The sequence below is a fragment of the Dendrobates tinctorius genome, unplaced genomic scaffold, assembly GCF_039654945.1.
Source record: "Dendrobates tinctorius isolate UK_male_01 unplaced genomic scaffold, ASM3965494v1 ptg000001l, whole genome shotgun sequence".
NCBI lineage: Eukaryota > Metazoa > Chordata > Amphibia > Anura > Dendrobatidae > Dendrobates > Dendrobates tinctorius.
In genome coordinates, this window is record NW_027361669.1 from 5925440 (window position 1) to 5938957 (window position 13518).

General features: G+C 47.0%; 1 protein-coding gene across 4 annotated transcripts in view; it reads right to left on the reverse strand.

Moving 5' to 3' along the window:
• The window catches only part of SHROOM1 (shroom family member 1), a 122437-nt gene extending 112401 nt beyond the window's left edge, over positions 1-10036 (reverse strand). The window contains exon 1 of one of the 4 annotated variants that reach the window (XM_073558264.1): positions 9909-10036. The gene's annotated coding sequence lies outside the window, so the exon portion shown is untranslated. Of the gene's footprint in view, positions 1-8172; positions 8291-9627; positions 9831-9908 lie in introns of those variants that run through there. The other 3 variants (XM_073559485.1, XM_073558032.1, XM_073559072.1) reach the window with 3 other exon arrangements.
• Positions 10037-13518: the final 3482 nt, after the last annotated feature.

Genomic DNA, 13518 nt, shown 5'->3' on the forward strand with positions numbered 1-13518 from the left:
TTTCACTGTGGGGATGGTGTTCTTGGAGTGATGAGCCGTGTTGGTTTGGCACCAGACATAGCGTTTACCTTGGTGGCCAAAAAGTTCAATTTTGGTCTCATCTGACCACAGCACCTTCCTCTATGCATTTGGAGAGTCTCCCACATATATTGTGGCAAACTCAAAACGAGCTTTCCAATTTTTTAAATAAATGCTTTTTTCTGCCCACTCTTCCATAAAGGCCACATCTATGGAGTGTAAGGCTGAGTTCACACGTGGCGTTTTTTTTCGCGTTTCCGCGGCGGTTTTAACCGCGCGATTTTGCCGCGAAAAATAAGCATTTCATGCATTCCTATGGGATTCCGCAACGCTGTACTAATGCTGCGGTTTTTACAGCGGCGGAATCGCTTCGCGGTAAAAACCGCAGCATGCTCATTAATTTGCGGAATCGCGGCGATCCCGCACCCATAGGAATGCATTGTTCCGCTTACTTCCCGCATGTGGCTGTGCCCACCATGCGGAAAGTAAGCAGAACATTTGCGGATGGTACCCACGGTCCGGAGGAGAGGAGACTGTCCTCCGGGCTTTGGGTACCATATCCCTGTAAAAAATAGAATTTAAAATAAAAAATATTGTTATTCTTACCTTCCGACGTCCCACGCAGCCTTCCCGCCTCTCTCCACGCTCTCGTTCCCAGTAGTCCTTTGCGAAAATGCCCGCGATGGCGTCCGTTCTCGCGGTCATCGCGGGCATTTTCGCAAAGGATTACTGGGAACGCCTGCGCGGGACGTCGGAAGGTAAGAATAACACTATTTTTAATTACATTCTATCTTTTACTATTGATGCCGCATAGGCGGCCTCAGTAGTAAAAAGTCGCTCACACTTGTCAAACACTATGTTTGACGAGTGTGACCAACCTGTCAATCAGTTCTCCAAGCGATGCTACAGATCGCTTGGAGAATGCTAGCATTTTGCAAGCTAATTACGCTTGCAAAATGCTAGTTTTTCCGTGGGAAAATCGCGGGAATTTAAAATGCGATTTTCCCGCGGACTGGAATTCCGGAATTCTCGCGGTAATTTCCGCGAGAGTTCCGGTACGTGTGCACTTAGCCTCAGGCTTGTTGTGGTCATATGGACAGATAGTCCAGTCTCTACTTTGGAACTCTGCAGCTCCTTCAGCGTTTCCTTTGGTCTCTGTGCTGCCTCTCTGATTAATGCCCTTCTTGCCTGGGCTGTTTTCGTGGGTAGCCCTCTTTTGGCAAGTTTGTTGCGATATAATCTTATTTCCATTTGATGATTTGGATGGTGCTCCGAGGGGTGGGGGTGGGGTCCTTAGAGATTGGGATTTTTTTTTACATAACCTTGACTTGAACTTCTCAACAACTTTGTCCCTGACATGTTTGGAGATCTCCTTGGTCTTCATGTTGTTTCATTAGTGGTGCCTCTTGCTTAATGGTGATGTAGTCTCTGTGGCCTTTCAGAAAAGTGGTGTATATACTGAAAGACACTTGTGACACTTTGTGAAGGGGAAGTCCACCTGTGTGCAATCTAAGCATGTGACTTATGAAAGTAATTGCTACACCAGAATTTTTTTTAGGGGCGTCATAGCAAAAAGGGTGAATATATATGCACATGCCAATTTTTAGTTATTTGAGCCCATAAATTTAAATTATAAATTATGCCTATATTTTTCTCACTTCACCAACTTAGACTATTTACTGCTGATGCATCACACACAAATCGGATTACAAACATATTTACGCACAGGTTGTAATGTAACAAATTTGGTAAAAAGCCAGGGGGAGAAGGATGAGGGTGAATACTTTCACAAGTCACTGTATATATAATTAACAGAGATGTCCATTAAGAAAATATCAAAATTTTTCCTACAAAATAAAAACCAATGTGATCAGCTACTCCTGCTATATAGCATTTTACCTGAAGATCAGATACCATTTTCAACATGACAGGTTCCTTTTAAGGTGGATTTACCTGGGGCAATTTTATGCTAACACAAATCGTCAAATCAGAGAGCTAACAAGTCCATCTGCGCTTGCTTCAGGCCTCCTCATGTTGTATAGTAACGAATGACCCCATATGGGTCACATATTGTAAGAAACACATTCCCTGATCACCAGATGAGCTGGTGAAGTGATTATTTTTAGGCCTAAAAATGATCCGATTGATTCATCGCTGATTGCTCTCATGTTTATATGGGCCATTGATTGGGAACATATACTGAATATAAGTCCATATACATATACTGAATTTTCGGCCCATATAAAGTGTGGCAGAAGGGTCTTTGGCCAATTTATGCACCACTACTACTCTTAGTGCGCTATAGCTGAACCACTACCAAGAAAAGATAATCCTATAAACCGTTGAGTGTAAAGGCCCTTTTACATTTAGCGATGCACCAGCGATCCGACCCGGTCAGGATCGCTGGTGCATCGCTAAATGATCGCTAGTGAGCTTCCACACAGGAAGACCTCACAGCGATAAAGCAGCGACGCAGCGGACGATACTCACCTTTCACACACAGCGATGAAGACGTCCTCCCGCCCGCGTCCATCGTCGCTCATCTCACACAGCAGGAAGCAGACGACGAGAAATGGAGCCGCGCGATCAGCGATGAGCAGCGGTGGAGCCGGTTGTAGGTAAGTATCACACATAGCGATATCGCTAGCAATATCGCTATTACGTCACAAAATGAGTGACATTTTAGCGATATTGCTAGCGATATCGCTATGTAAAACCCCCTTAAGCTCCTTTATTTGCTTTTTAAACCCATGTAAAGGATCTTCATGTTTATAGTATCCTTTGTAAGAATATGAAAACCATGTGCAGCTTCCTGGCCAGATAACTGGCTTTAGTAGCCATCTGTATGCGTTTGTTTGGTCAAAGAGATGAACTTCTGAAGACTTCTGGATAATAGATGACAGATTTATTGGCCGTTTGGACACATATAACATAATTCAGACTAATCAATGCAGTTAACACAATGGATGGAATGTAGGGGTGGAAGTGAAGGGTTTATTCCATGGAACAAATCAGAAGAAATGAAAGCTCAGCATTTACCACAATGAAGGAGCGACACTGGCCTGGTAACTCCAGAAGAAGAGACAACTTCCTTATAACACCACTTTCACTTCACCATTGTCTGGAGTTGACACAGTAATGCTCTGTTCACATCTCTTTTCTGTTTTTGTTGCCTTTTTATGTTTGCCTACATCAGATGTTTAGAGAATAAACAGCATTTATTTAATAAATCAATGGTATACGTGAAAACAAGAACATTTGTAATATATCCCATTAGAGAAATCTGCTTCTCTCTCTCCCTAGACTGAGCATTCATTATCAAAATTCTCAACCCACAACTAAGATCTGTCTCCAGTCAATACAAATTTTTCTATTAGTGAGATAGTGGATAGCAGTTGGTGCCCATAATGCTCTATGAAGAACTGTAACTGTCATTGCAGGAGAATTTGCAGCAGAATTTCTGAATCTGCCGCTAGCTCCTTCTACTCCCATCCCTATAGAATTTAAAAACACCTCATCTCCCTCCTCACTCATTGGAAAATCTGTGCTTATTGAATACATATTTTACAGGTAAGTTGAGAGTGAAATATCAGTCCAGGAGGAGAATGAAGCAAATTTGTCTGATAAAATATACTTGCATGGCCCATGCGAAATTTTCACACATTGGTCTTGGGCGCAGGCAATTTCAGAAAAAGCAAGCTGGTCAAATGTAAATGTATTTCATGAGCTGATGAACACAGACAGGTATTTATATATGTAGCTTGGTAATACAATAAATTGGTTTGATAAGTAGAGGCCAAAAAATGTTTTCCGATTGAGGTGCCACCTGCAGGTCATTGTGACTTTCTGCAGTCTTATGAAAATGAATGCTTAAACTGTATTTAGTGATAAAATCGTGAATGTGTGGTATGTTTGGCTATTTTCTTGCTGAAGGGAGCAAGTTTACCTTTCAAATGGTGTATCATGTGTGTGTGGGGCGAAGTAATCAGCGAAAAAGCAGTACATGTATACAAATGTGTTTACATATGTGACTCACCTGCAGTGAAGTGTGCAATCCTCAAATGCGCCTGAAATAGGCTGGTCAAACACTTGGGCAAGCTGGAAAGACCCCAAGGCAAATGTTTGGATTTGTTTGTGATGTCTGTAAGCAGCTTTGTGGTAGTGAACTTTGGGGTAGTGTGCTGCCACAGGTAATTTGACCTTTCAAATGGTGTATCATTTGTTTGTGTGGGTGGAGTATGAACGGAGCAAGTGTGCAATTCAATAGGCAATGCATGTTTACAAATGTGTTTGCATTTGTGCCTCACCTGCAGTGAAGTGTGCAATCCTCCAATTTGGTTAAATAGGCTGGGCAAGCAGTTCGGCAAGCTGGAAAGCCCCCAAGGCATATGTTTGGATTCGTTTGTGATTTCTGTAAGCAGCTTTGTGGTAGTGTGCTTTTGGGTACTGTGGTGCCACCTGCATTTTTGCTTACTGAAGGTTTATGAAAATTAATGTTTAAACTGCATTTTGTGATCAAATCATGGATTTGTGGTTTGTTTGGCCATTTTCTTGCTGAAAGGGGCAAGTTTGCCTTTCAAATGGTGTATCATTTGTGTGTGGGTGCAGTATGAACAGGGATACAAAGTGATCACTGAAAAACAGTGTTTAGAAATAATAGAATAGTTTATAGAGAATCTGTCAGTGAGATCAGCCTTCCTAAGCTGTCTATACGGGCATGTAGGTCATAGGAAGCTGAATAAAATGATACCTGAATATCTGCGATTTGATGTTTTACTCTAGAGAAATTCATGTTTTCATATATGTAAAATATAATTTGACTTTTGGCATTTTCACGTCACTCTGGATCAGACCCTCTGAAATGGATTGAGCAGTTAGGAACCGTTATAGGGGCGTAACAAACTTGTCAAATCTGCTGCCATTTTTTTATGACATAAATGCTACTCCAGTCTAAACTTATAAGTACATGTGGATGTTATGGTCTAACCAATTAGATGTAGAACATTCTTGTATATTGCTAAAAGAACAACATACCAAAGCACAAAAGACTTGGGTCCTGGTTCAACAAGCAGATTTTGCCAATTTCCTGATAAAAATTGCTAAAAAGTTGCATAACTTGTGTGCAACTCGTAGTGAAAATCTTATCCCTTTGGGTGTTTTTTTTTTTTTTTACTCAGTCTCGCCTATCTCCACCTACTACAAAACGCGTAAAAAAATATTAATGCATTTTATCAAAGCTCTTCATTTCTCAAAATGTTTAGTGCAACTATTTTTAATTCCTGTAACCATTTGAGCAGAGATTGGTGTGTCCACACACTTGTAACATCAGATAGATGCTTGAGAAAGAGGACCGCCCCAAAACGTCACAAGTGTCTCCAAGCCAAACTCTGTTGCAACAATGTCTCCATTAGTCCAAATCCGAACACAGATGTTTAGTGATATGGACAATTCACACTCACTCTCTGCCTGAAAGATTAAGCAAGAGACTTCAACTCTTAGGCTGCGTTCACACGTCGCGTGTTTTCGCAGCGGTTCTTAACGCACGATTTTGCCACGAAAACGCAAAAAACCAGCATCCCATGCAATCCTATGGGATTCTGCAATGCTGTGCTAATGCTGCCGATTTTCCCGCGGCGGAATTCCATTGCGGAAAAATCCGCAGCATGCTCATTATTTTGCGGAATCGCGGCGATTCTGCACCCATAGGATTGCATTGTTCTGCTTACTTTCAGCATGTGGCTGTGCCCACCATGCGAAAAGTAAGCAGAACATTTGCGGATGGTACCCACGGTCCGGAGGAGAGGAGATTCTCCTCCAGGCTCTGGGTACCATATCCCTGTAAAAAATAGAATTAGAATAAAAAAATCGGGTTATATTCACCTTCCGATGTCCTTTTCCCCAGGCTTCAGCGATACACGCGGCAGCTCCCGTTCCCAGTAATGCATTGCGATAATGACCTTTGCTGACGTCGCTGTCTCGCGATACGGTAGCGGTCTCGCGAGACTGCGACGTCATCAAAGGTCATTGCCACAATGCATCACTGGGAATGTGACCTGCCGGCGCATTGCGGAGGCCTGGGGACGCTGCGCGGGATGTCGGAAGGTGAATATAACCCGATTTTTTATTTTTTTTAAATTATTTTTAACATTAGATCTTTTTACTACTGATGCTGCATAGGCAGCCTCAATAGTAAAAAATTGGTCACACCCATCAAACACTATGTTTGACGAGTGTGACATACCTGTCAATCAGTTCTCCAAGCAAGATCACTTGGAAAACACTAGCATTTTGAAAGCTAATTACGCTAGTTTTTCCGTGGGAAAATCGCGGGAATTTAAAATGCGATTTTCCCCCGGAATGGAATTCCGGAATTCTTGCGGTAACTTCCGCGGGAATTCCGCTACGTGTGAACCCAGCCTTAGGCTATGCGCACACAATGCATTTTTGATGCGTTTTTGCAGCTTTTTTTACGCGCGGAAATGCTCCAAAAACACAATGGAATATTGACCAAGGTAATGCAATCACAATCCTGAAGGGTTTTGCACATGATCCGTAAGTTTCCGTCTGTATTTGCAGCATTTTATTTTCTGCAGCATGTCAATTCCTTTTGCTTTTCTGCAGCGTTTTTGACTCATTGACTTCAATTGAGTCAGTCAAATCTGCAGCAAAAAAAGATGTAGAAAGATTTGCGGATCTGCTGCGGTTTTGCTACCAAAAACTCTGCCGAATTGTCAAAGGAAATGATGTCAGAAGGAGAAGAGTGTGCGGGCGGAGAATGTGTGCTGGCATCCCAATGCAACGAACAGCTCATGGTGATTGTACTTAGGACTACTACTCCCATCTGGCTATGTCTGCTGTCACATATAACATAGACAGCATGAGCCGAAGATGGGAGAATAGTCTCAGAAGGAGGGGCCCGGGTAAACCGCAAGCCACGGGAAGGGAGACAGAGTTTCCCGCCGTCTGACGCAGTGCAGCAGGGCGAGCTCCCGAGCGCCGGCGCTGCGACGTACTGCAGGTGTCCGCTCCCGGTAACGCTGAAGGGACAGTGAGAGTAGAGAGTGCTGCCTCAGTAAAACAATTAATACTGCGCAGGTGCAGAAGAGTGAGGGCCATGTAAAGGATTGTCGCTTGCGGTCATTTTTGCCACAAGGTGCACATCACCCTACGTTTAACCCCAGGATTGCTGCGGCCCTCTTTGCTTTGACTGCACAGGCTCATGGACTGGAGGCTCAGAGAGATCAACCCGAGACCGCCCGCTGCCGCTAGAAGACGGATCATCGTTCAAGGGACCTCATCTGTGGACATTACCCCGGCTGTTGCCGGTCCTACAACATAAATGACACGATAAGTTTGATAATTGGACTGTCATTGTTTTGCACCTGCTTTTCACCATCTAACCCTTTATCTCCCTGCGAGGAGTTAATCTTCCCTGTTAATTAAATTGTTAAATTTGTTAACCCTTACTCTACTTCCTTTGCGTCACTGCATCCCGCAACCTGCTTAAACTATACAGTGTACAAGTACAAGCAATTCTAAAATAAGAAGATGCTTTCAATTTGCAACTACATGTGTGCTTGCAGAGGATGTAATCTGTCACTGGGATTTTGCTCCCTAATCTGAGAGCAGAATAATGTAGAGACAGAGACCCTGATCCCAGTCCCTTACTGGGCTGATTGCCGCAGTTTTGATAAAATCATTGTTGTATCAGGAGATTATTCTACATCATGCGGCTATCATATGGGATAGCAAAAACCTGTTCAGAGACAACCGTTTTCTTTACATCTGAGAAAAATTGGTCAGATTACGCTAAACACAGTGATTAGACTCTGATCCAATTTTCTCAGAAGTGGAGAGGTAAAAAAAAAAAAATAAGTTACTCCACCTTCTCTATAATGACAGTCTGTGAAAATAGGACTGCACTCAGATGTCATCTAAGTGCGATTCAATTTTTTCCATGGACCCATATAGTTGAAAGGACAAGTACCATCCACACCACCGACAAGCTCACTACAACGAAAAAAATCAAACATGTGCAAAACCCTATAGAATAAAATGGGGACAAGAGCCATCCATCAAAACCACAACTAGCACTCTTCTGAGTTATATGGTGGTCTGCACGAGCAATGGAGCTGGAGAGCTTCTGTTTCTCACATGATCTCATGGAGTTGCACACAGAAAAGGTCACATCCGCTATCGGCCTGAGTTTTTCATGCAGTGGTCTGAACCCAGCCTGAAAGTATCTGCTTCATCCTAGAGTTAGTGATGTATTCCCCCGTCAGTCCACAGTCTCACACACCCATGGAATGAAAAGTCAACTGTACACCTGTTTCTGATGCTGATAGATGAACCTGGCACAAAATACTGAACATAGTTTATCTTTTCATTGGTTTATATGTATTTATGCTCCAAGGAGTTGTCTTAAAATGACTAATTCAAGGGATTTACCACTTTCACAAAAATGGATCCTTAATGCTCTAAAATATCCCAACAGGTACTTACCTGCCTTGGTCCCCACTGCTGCTCAGGTTTTGGCGACATCACGTCAGAGCGTATCGTTGCACCAAGGTAGATGGCACAAGCAGCCGAGCACAATGATTGGCTACAGCGGTGACCCTAGAAGGATTGCTGCTGGACCCGCTGATGGCGAGTACCTGCTCACTTTATTATTTTAGATATTTTAAAGGTCCACCTTCCTGAAAGCGGAAAACCCCTTTAAACACCTAGTCACAAGATGGTAAATATCTGATCTATTGGGATCCTTCCAATCACCAGAAGCGGGGGTCAACATGTCTTCTGTTAGAAATGAAGACTATATGGCATATCAAAATAAAATAATATACGTTATGTTAACAATACCCCCACACGTTGACAAAGCTCCCACCCATACAGCCACGGCCCGGGATCATGTGGTCACACGCTTAGGTCATCTCATGTGACCGTATGGGCATGACGACACCAAATGACATCACTGTGGCCTTTGAACACTATAGATCAGGGAGGATTTCCATTACAAACGTCCATTGATGTCAGTGTGAGACCCAGTGCTGCCGACACGTCTTCTGCTGTCGGCTATCTACATAGATGCCCCATTGACAGCAAAAAGAAGTGTAGCAGTAATCTCTCCATATGTTACCCTTCCATACATTGCATGGTATAATATGTGCATTATTATAGGGGTCATCATGGGAAAATACATCTTAGCAGCCACATTTTACAGTATTTGGTACTGGGGACAAACAAAAAGCACATGCCGCACCATACGCCTTCCCTGATCATCTATGCTCTCTATATACATGTCCCCTCCACAGGGTCACCATGTAAACCAACAATTACCCCAAAAACCAGCCTTTAGAGTCACTTGATTATAGTTTGTAGGTGCAAGTGTGCGATGTTGTACATTAATTACATTTCTATAACCCCATGGTGCCTGTGAGGCACAGCAGATAAAGGGTCAATCACAGAGAGAACATGCACTAAAGTGTCACCCCCAAAAGGAGAGGCCCCTGAAAGCACCCCACACGACCACATTGTCTCAAGCAGAAGCCATGTGTTGTGTTCCTCGAGTTGCAATCCTCTGCTGCAGATCGTAGCAGCAGCTCTCCTTACCTGTAGTGCAGCGCCTAGCAAACCACCATCTGGGAGGTATGAGATCCCAGGAAAGGCAGGCAGCACTTCACAGCCGGGAGAGGCGGCCACATTTACTCCTACAAGGAACTGCTTCATCTGGGCTCAGTCCAAACGAAACAGTCTCTGCCGCCTCAGTTTCTCCCCACACCGTGCTCTGACCAGAAAGGTAACTGGCAGGGTTTAGGCTGCCATCCAATTACAAAGGAAGGGAGGGACTGGGAGAGAAAACCTGAAACTCTGATGTCACTGGAAACACTAACCTGAGGCCGGGAGGAAAGAGAACTGCTACCGTCTGACGAGGAAGCTACCAGACACTCAGACTGCTCAGTTGCCTTGCTGTCAGAGAGCACACGGCACAGCATTGCAGCAAGTGTAGGGAGGCGACAGGCTGGCTCCTTGTAGGTTAATAGCAAGGAGACGGGTAAGGGCCCACAATGAGTTTTCCATGCTGCCTGGAAGTCCGCGTTCACACTGTCAGTATTTGGTGAGTTTTTACCTCAGTATGTGCAAGACAAAACCAGGAGTGGGTGATAAGTACAGAAGTGGTGACGTGTTTCTATTATACTTTTCCTCTGATTGTTCCACTACTCATACCTCCCAACTTTTGAAGAAGGCAAAGAGGGACAAAGGCTGCGGCGCACTATGCGCTGCTGCAAAGTTTAGGCCACGCCCCTAGCCACACCCATTTTAGTAGTCACACCCGTATCCACACCCCCAGGGGTGGATTAAGGATAGCCAGGGCCCGGGGCAGTTCAGACTCTGTGGGCCCCCCTCGTCACGTATCGTAGAGCCACACTCTACATAGAGAATAATGGAGCCTCCAGCACCGACCTCCACCCGCAGAGCCGCACTCCACATAGAGAATAATGGGGCCTCCAGCACCGACCTCCACCCGCAGAGCCGCACTCTACATAGAGAATAATGGAGCCTCCAGCACCGACCTCCACCCGCAGAGCCGCACTCCACATAGAGAATAATGGGGCCTCCAGCACCGACCTCCACCCGCAGAGCCGCACTCTACATAGAGAATAATGGAGCCTCCAGCACCGACCTCCACCCGCAGAGCCGCACTCTACATAGAGAATAATGGAGCCTCCAGCACCGACCTCCACCCGCAGAGCCGCACTCCACATAGAGAATAATGGAGCCTCCAGCACCGACCTCCACCCGCAGAGCCGCACTCCACATAGAGAATAATGGAGCCTCCAGCACCGACCTCCACCCGCAGAGCCGCACTCTACATAGAGAATAATGGAGCCTCCAGCACCGACCTCCACCCGCAGAGCCGCACTCCACATAGAGAATAATGGAGCCTCCAGCACCGACCTCCACCCGCAGAGCCGCACTCCACATAGAGAATAATGGAGCCTCCAGCACCGACCTCCACCCGCAGAGCCCCACTCCACATAGAGAATAATGGGGCCTCCAGCACCGACCTCCACCCGCAGAGCCGCACTCCACATAGAGAATAATGGAGCCTCCAGCACCGACCTCCACCCACAGAGCCGCACTCCACATAGAGAATAATGGAGCCTCCAGCACCGACCTCCACCCGCAGAGCCGCACTCCACATAGAGAATAATGGAGCCTCCAGCACCGACCTCCACCCGCAGAGCCGCACTCCACATAGAGAATAATGGGGCCTCCAGCACCGACCTCCACCCACAGAGCCGCACTCCACATAGAGGATAATGGGGCCTCCAGCACTGACCTCCACCCGCAGAGCCGCACTCCACATAGAGAATAATGGAGCCTCCAGCACCGACCTCCACCCGCAGAGCCGCACTCCACATACATGGCTGCTCTCAGTGCTCTGTGCTGTGCGCACAGGACCTGTGATGAGGTCACAGGAGGGGAGGAGACAGGGGTCACATGATCGGGGCCCTGACACCTTACCTCCTGTGATCTCATCACAAGCCTTTGCACGCTACCAGCAGCATCAACGTTCACGCTACTTGTAGATGCTGCTGGTAGCAGAGTACATAATGCCGCCCCCACGGTCACTCACTTTTAGGCGGGGAGAAGATGGAGTGCCATTGCAGCAGCCAGCAGGAATGTGGTGGGGGCCCCCTTAGAAGCTCTTGTGGTGGGGGCCCCGGGGCTGAAGCCCCGCCTGCCCTGCCTATAATCCGGCCCTGCGCGGTGGCGGATTATAATGGGGCAATTTACTGGCCTGGGCTGTGGGCCCCTTAACCCCACTGGGCCCGGGGCAACTGCCCAAATTGACCTCATTATAATCCGCCACTGCACACCCCAACCGCACCCATTTAGCACTGCTGATCACACTGTTTCCTAAACAATAATTATAAAACAGGAAAAAAATGGAGCGCTGATGCTCCGCCGCCGATTCTCTGTCCTCCTGCGGAGTCCCGAACGATTACCTCCTCCTGAGGTGACATGCTATAAGCTGACCGCCGGAAATGAGGTCAGCAGTCATTTCCAGCGGTCAGCCTACAGCACGTCACTTCCGGTGGAACGTGATGTGCGGCGCAGAGCACAGTCAGTGGCGTAGCAACTGTTTGTGGCGCCCGGGGCGGTCGAAAAATTTGCCGCCCCTTGGGTCGTTGATAATCCGGAAGCATCCGAAGAGCCCACACTACACTCAAAGATCTAATTTTTAGTCTGCTACTAACTCTGCTGTTATTATTTCTAAATTTCTAGACTTTCATCTTCTTGCAGTTCTCTCTCTATATATATGTATGTATGTATTAGCTTGATGACCCTACTGAACCTCCACCACTGCCCTGCCGAGAGCCGCACCATAAAACAGTGTAAGGAGACCCATGTCCTCCCCTGCACAGACCCACAGTACACCCCCTACAGAGCCCTCATGTTCTCCCCTTGCACAACCTCCCCATGTACCTCCCCAGCACAGCCCCCCATGTCCTCCCCTACACAGCCTCCCCATGTACCCCCCCTGCACAGCCCCCCCATGTCACTCCTACAGAGCCCCCATGTTCTCCCATACACAGCTCCCCATGCCCTCCCCCTACAGAGTCCCCCCATGTCCTCCCCTACAGAGCCCCCCATGTCCTCTCCCTATAGAGCCCCCCATGTCCTCCCCTGCACAGCCTCCCCATGTCCTCTCCCTACAGAACCCCCCATGTCCTCCCCTGCACAGCCTTGCCGTAGCCACCTATCTGCACAGCCCCCCAATTCCCAGTATCCCTCCTCCCGCCCTCACCTGCCGGTTCCGTTCAGCAGCGGCGTGCTCTCCCCGGCATCCTCCAGCTGCTCCCGGCCGGACCACGACACCCTGTTGGCCACATGCTCTGTGCTGTGCGGCCGCTCCGCTCGCTGTTTGGGCATGTGACAGCCGGAGCCTCGGCAGATCCCACGGTCATGTGACTGCCAATCTACAGCACTGCAGCGGGGTCATACCAGGAACGCGCACCCGAGGCATGACGGGTAATGTAGTCATATAGTGTTACCTTAACAACACGGCTGCTGGGGCCTTTCCTAAAAGCAGCTGAGGAACTGTCATGCTGCCGCGCCGCCCCCACACACGTGCCGCCTGGGGCGGACCGCCCCCACGCTACGCCAAAGAGCACAGTGCTGTATTTTGCGGGCATACACCAGCCACCGCGATGGTGGGATAGATAGCTTCCCGGCCGGGACGGCAGGATACGGCCCCGAAATCGGAACTGTGCCGCGGGAATCGGGAGGTTTGAGACCTATGCCACTACTGGTTTTGGCTTACAAATACTGAGGTAAAATACTGACCAAATACTGATAGTGTAAACATGACACAAATACTGAGGTAAAAAACTGAGCAAATACTGAACACGTGAACACGGCACAAATACTGAGGTAAAATACTGACCAAATACTGGACATAGCACAAATACTGAGGTAAAATACTGACCAAAT